The sequence below is a fragment of the Sinocyclocheilus anshuiensis genome, unplaced genomic scaffold (assembly GCF_001515605.1).
Source record: "Sinocyclocheilus anshuiensis isolate Anshui unplaced genomic scaffold, SAMN03320099.WGS_v1.1 scaffold32, whole genome shotgun sequence".
NCBI lineage: Eukaryota > Metazoa > Chordata > Actinopteri > Cypriniformes > Cyprinidae > Sinocyclocheilus > Sinocyclocheilus anshuiensis.
The window spans coordinates 540,490-547,023 of record NW_015554060.1 but is presented as its reverse complement, the minus strand read 5'-3'; positions in this window follow the sequence as shown (position 1 = coordinate 547,023).

Below are 6,534 nucleotides of genomic sequence, written 5' to 3'. Positions count from 1 at the left end.
TTTTTATGATTATAGGGTGGTTGTGTACACACACTGCCAACACACATTTCAGTTCAAACAACGTGTAAAAGTGCATGTAGCATTATATGACCCTTTTAAGACTTTTCAAAAACCCTTTTTAAGACTAAGTAATAAACACAATGTTGTATTAACTTTAAAATAATAATTAAAAAAACTCATAATTTTGAAAATACAGCTTCCAACCGATCTCCATTAGTTTTTAAATAATTTTGCAAAATAAAATAATGAGGACTTTAACACTTTATCCTCTGCTCCCAACCAATGGAATATGTAAATTGTTTTGCTATACTTCTGATCACTGCAAAAGTGTTCTTCCTCAGCATTTATGTCTTGTTTTCTACCAAAAAAAACTATTGAAAGATATTTGTTCTTGTTTTAAACATAACCTTATTTAATTTTGTTCAACTGATCAGAAAATAAAACTTAAAGGGGTCATATGATGCGATTTCTCAGCTACTGTTTTGTTATTAGCTTAAGTAAGTGTGTGTGTGTGTGAGTGCCGCGCGTGTGAGAGAGAGAGAGAGAGAGAGAGACATCACAGTGGAGTCAGCTGTCTTAACCGTGGCTTGTGTACTGCAAACACCTACCAGCTTCATCACTGTCTTTGTCACGTGACTCTGTTCCCCTTTCGGGCTCTGTCTTTACATTTATTTTGAAAGATGAAGCTCGCGATTATGGTAAGGGACGTTACATTTCCGACGAGTGCTTGCGGTGTTCGGCCAATCACAATGCACTGGGTCAGCTGGCCAATCAGAGCAGACTGTGCTTGTCAGAAGGAGGGACTTTGTAGAAAACGAAGCGTTTGAGAGAGGCGGGGCATATAGGACCTACAATAATGTACAGTATTTGAAAAATAATGTGTTTTTTGAACATTAAAGCATGTCAACATATTCTGTTACACCAAATACACAAAATAATGATCTTTAAAAAAAGCATCATATGACCCCTTTAATATCTCCATTTTGCATCTCAAATAAATTGATCTTGATTTATTGAATGAAGAAGACATTAAGCAATTTTAGCAATTAATTTAGGAGTCTGTGCTCTTATTTAATACTTTTTAAGTGCATGTCAATAAAAAAAAGGCTGATCCTAATTTTCCCCCCTCTCTCTAATGACTGTGTGAGCATTTCACCTCTGGCAGTTTATTTGACAATGCTGAGAGTGTTTTTGTGCATTTGTTTTTTGTGTATCTGTCTTCTAGCATAGATTCTGGTGGCATTTGTATGGGTTCATTTTATTGTGTCATGACACCACTGTTTAAGTGTCAAAGAATGTAATGCATAAGTAAATGCACCTTCTAATTCAGAGCCGTGTATGGCTTCTGTATGGATTCTGCAGAGAAGGCCCTTAGATTCCTGAGAGATTCACAGACGGACTTCACCATTAGGGCACGAGAGCAGCTCTGGCAAGGACTGTTGGCTGGATTTCCAGAAGACAGATTGGAAGTCTCTGGTTTAAAATGTTAATAATTAGCAAAAGCAAGTGATACCACTTGTAAGAGTTAAAAAGGGATCTTTATTCCTCTGTGAGCATGAGAAATTAAAATGATGATCTGTAATTACCCTCAAACCTATTCTTAGAGCTATAGAAGGCTATATAATGTCCACAGAGTGGATATCACTAGAGGGAAAATTGGACACAGAGGAAGCGTTTGCTTGCAGGATGATGAAGTTGTGATGTTACTGAGAAAAGAAATACTGAATTACAGCATTTATGGATTTTAATACTATAAATTGTTTATTACGTTCAGTAAAGCCCATTAGATTCAGTTTTATGGGGATATAGAATAGGGATGACATTTCTGGGGGCTCCAATGTGTGTTTCACTTCATCAGTTTGGCCTAGCATATCATTTTCAGCGCAGGCATCAGGACAACAAACATTGTTGTCCATAATTTATTTACTGCAGAGGCATAGGCTGCACATCACTGCAAATGTCATATGTGTAAATCAATGCAAATGTCATAAGAAGCATCTATAATATTCCACCCACTCAAACAGATATGTTTCTGTCCACATCTTTTGTGTCAGAGCCACCGAGATAGTCTGAGTTATAACATCTTCAAGCATGGTATGATTGCTGGTGGCAGATTTGATGGCTCCTGCATCTTTGAAGCAACTGAGCATTGGATGTATACAGTTTTTGGTTACATTTTATTTTAAGGTGTCCTTGTTACACATGTTACATGTACTTAAATATTACTATTTAGGTTTCATTTCATAAAACGTAATTTTTTCTTAATTTTAGTTCAATTTTTGTTTTTCAGTTAGCAATTTGGTAGCACTTTATTTTAAGGAGTCCTTGTTACACGTTACATGTACTTACTATTATAATAACAATTAATTATGAATAATTACATGCAAGTAACCCTAAACCAAACCCTAATCCAAACCCAAACCATATCGTAAGTACATGTAGTTAATTTATATTACTCAGTACTTAAATGTATAATTGCACTGTAACAAGGACACCTTAAAATAAAGTGTAACCCATTTTTTTCTAAAATTAATTAGGGTTGAAATGATTGACAAAAATAATTCATTATTTACCTTTGATATAAAACATGAAATAATGTCAGCTGCACATCCAAAACAAATTGTTGTTGTTTATGTGTCCGTAAATCAAGACAGTGACTAAACTTCTTGATTTACAGATGCATAAACAACAAAGATTTCCCCAGTTTTACATTGTTAGACAAGTTCAGTGGATCCTCTGCAGTGAATGGGTGCCATCAGAATGAGAGTCAAGAAAAATAATGTGTTTTTTGAACATTAAAGCATGTCAACATATTCTGTTACACCAAATACACAAAATAATGATCTTTAAAAAAAGCATCATATGACCCCTTTAATATCTCCATTTTGCATCTCAAATAAATTGATCTTGATTTATTGAATGAAGAAGACATTAAGCAATTTTAGCAATTAATTTAGGAGTCTGTGCTCTTATTTAATACTTTTTAAGTGCATGTCAATAAAAAAAAGGCTGATCCTAATTTTCCCCCCTCTCTCTAATGACTGTGTGAGCATTTCACCTCTGGCAGTTTATTTGACAATGCTGAGAGTGTTTTTGTGCATTTGTTTTTTGTGTATCTGTCTTCTAGCATAGATTCTGGTGGCATTTGTATGGGTTCATTTTATTGTGTCATGACACCACTGTTTAAGTGTCAAAGAATGTAATGCATAAGTAAATGCACCTTCTAATTCAGAGCCGTGTATGGCTTCTGTATGGATTCTGCAGAGAAGGCCCTTAGATTCCTGAGAGATTCACAGACGGACTTCACCATTAGGGCACGAGAGCAGCTCTGGCAAGGACTGTTGGCTGGATTTCCAGAAGACAGATTGGAAGTCTCTGGTTTAAAATGTTAATAATTAGCAAAAGCAAGTGATACCACTTGTAAGAGTTAAAAAGGGATCTTTATTCCTCTGTGAGCATGAGAAATTAAAATGATGATCTGTAATTACCCTCAAACCTATTCTTAGAGCTATAGAAGGCTATATAATGTCCACAGAGTGGATATCACTAGAGGGAAAATTGGACACAGAGGAAGCGTTTGCTTGCAGGATGATGAAGTTGTGATGTTACTGAGAAAAGAAATACTGAATTACAGCATTTATGGATTTTAATACTATAAATTGTTTATTACGTTCAGTAAAGCCCATTAGATTCAGTTTTATGGGGATATAGAATAGGGATGACATTTCTGGGGGCTCCAATGTGTGTTTCACTTCATCAGTTTGGCCTAGCATATCATTTTCAGCGCAGGCATCAGGACAACAAACATTGTTGTCCATAATTTATTTACTGCAGAGGCATAGGCTGCACATCACTGCAAATGTCATATGTGTAAATCAATGCAAATGTCATAAGAAGCATCTATAATATTCCACCCACTCAAACAGATATGTTTCTGTCCACATCTTTTGTGTCAGAGCCACCGAGATAGTCTGAGTTATAACATCTTCAAGCATGGTATGATTGCTGGTGGCAGATTTGATGGCTCCTGCATCTTTGAAGCAACTGAGCATTGGATGTATACAGTTTTTGGTTACATTTTATTTTAAGGTGTCCTTGTTACACATGTTACATGTACTTACTATTATAATAACAATTAATTATGAATAATTACATGCAAGTAACCCTAAACCAAACCCTAATCCAAACCCAAACCATATCGTAAGTACATGTAGTTAATTTATATTACTCAGTACTTAAATGTATAATTGCACTGTAACAAGGACACCTTAAAATAAAGTGTAACCCATTTTTTTCTAAAATTAATTAGGGTTGAAATGATTGACAAAAATAATTCATTATTTACCTTTGATATAAAACATGAAATAATGTCAGCTGCACATCCAAAACAAATTGTTGTTGTTTATGTGTCCGTAAATCAAGACAGTGACTAAACTTCTTGATTTACAGATGCATAAACAACAAAGATTTCCCCAGTTTTACATTGTTAGACAAGTTCAGTGGATCCTCTGCAGTGAATGGGTGCCATCAGAATGAGAGTCAAAAAAGCTAATAAACAAATTCATCATGTAGCGTTTTTAACTTCAAACTTTTGCATCTGGCAAAAATATGACTCCTCTGTATTATATTGCTTTCTCCAGTGATAAAGTCATCTCATCTGATTCAGGAGAGAAATATGCACAGACAAAGTACCATTTACTAGCAAAAACAGTTCTAAACAAATATGTCTGTGGATTTTGATGTGAGAGGACAACAGGGGGTGGACTTTTTCAGTGAGGAAGCATTATTATGGATTACGGACTGGTATTTGGTTCAGAAGCAATGATTTTAAGTTAAAACGCCTTGATGATGGATTTGTTTCTTATGCAGTTTTTCACTTCACGAGTCTTAATTGATGGCCTGGATTTGTGTGGATTACATGTGGAACTGTGATGTTTTTATCAGCTGTTTGGACTCTCATTCTGATGGCACCCATTCACTGCAGAGGATCTGTTTGTGAGCAAGTGAAGTAATGCTAAATTTCTCAAAATCTGTTCTGATGAAGAAACAAAGTCATCTACATCTTGGATGGCCTGATGATGAGTAAACGTTCTGCAAATTTTCATTTTTTGGTGAACTATTCCTGTACAGCAGATTTTTTTTTCTATGAATTGCTCAGTGATTAATTGAGAATGGTGCAGTAGTTCATATTTTGGATTCATATGAGCGAAATATGAGAATTTCCCCTCACTTCATGGTGCCTGTTTTTGGGATTGGCCTCTTTTATCTCCTGCAGGCATTCTTTTTTTTGTCTGAATGGGGCTGCCTTATTTATGACTCCAATTACATGGCCAACATTAGCAGGGCCTTTAGCCTAATGAGTCGTGCAGACGATTGGAGAGATGGCCCATGGAGCTGGATTGACGGCACTGTAAACAAGTTCACTATATCACTAGAAGCAGTTACCATGATGTACTGTTGGTTTTAGGCAACACCAGTCACATGAAAAGGCGCATTATCTCACATTTGCCCACATAAGAAATGTGTTTTGCTGTGTGTGTGGTCTGTCTGTTGAATCTATAGTGGGTTTCAGACTATAGTTTAAACAGAAATAGGTCAGGCTGGAAGACTTGCAGCCACAAAAAATGCAAATGCCATGACCTATGCAGCCAGGACATATAAATGTCATCTAGCTTTGTTTAGGTAAACTAGATGTTCTGGGTTGAACATATTGTTTAGTCTCATGATCAGATTGAATCCAGTGTGTTTATGGCATTTGTCCTCTGATTTTCTTCGTATGATCTCTTTGTTTTTGTTAGCTATTCAGCGTATGAAAAATGTATGAGAGGAGCTCTTCACATCAGTGTTAATATTCACACCGTGCATGGATGCACAATCCGAGTGAGTGTCTGTATCTTGTTGGATAAAGACATCGGAACAAGGGGAAACGTTCTCCCTGTGTACGTCTTCATGTTCCCATGACAACAGGCTTACCACTGTGAAAACCCATGAAGACAAGGATTATATCTGTTCATAGGGAAAAACAAATCTACAAAGTAAGACAGCTCTTGGTTATTTGGTCTGTATCAATGCATTGTTGAGAAAGATGGCGTGTTCATAAAAATACAGAGGATGTTCACACAGACACAAAGCCAAAACAGACCTTGCTGCAGCCTGCGGGTTGAGATGATGAATATTTTATGTACTTACTTGGAAACCACACTTACTGTGGTGTACTTTGATATATAGTGGAGTCCACAAGTCTGGGTGAAATACTTATACAACATTTTTATTACAAATGATATTATCAGCATAAATATTTAAGTGAAAATTTGAATTTTAAATGATAAAAATTTACATGAATTTCAGAATATTGTTTTTCTTTAGTCATAATAGTGCAGAAAATTAGATATGATAAATATTTGTTGTTCATTTTACATCATTTTTTTTATTTTGGTTCAAAATACTTTGTCCAATTTTGTAAAGTATAATGATGATTAAAATTGGATTTAAAAAGTATTACCACTTTCTAAAAACACACAGTATTTTCTGTAA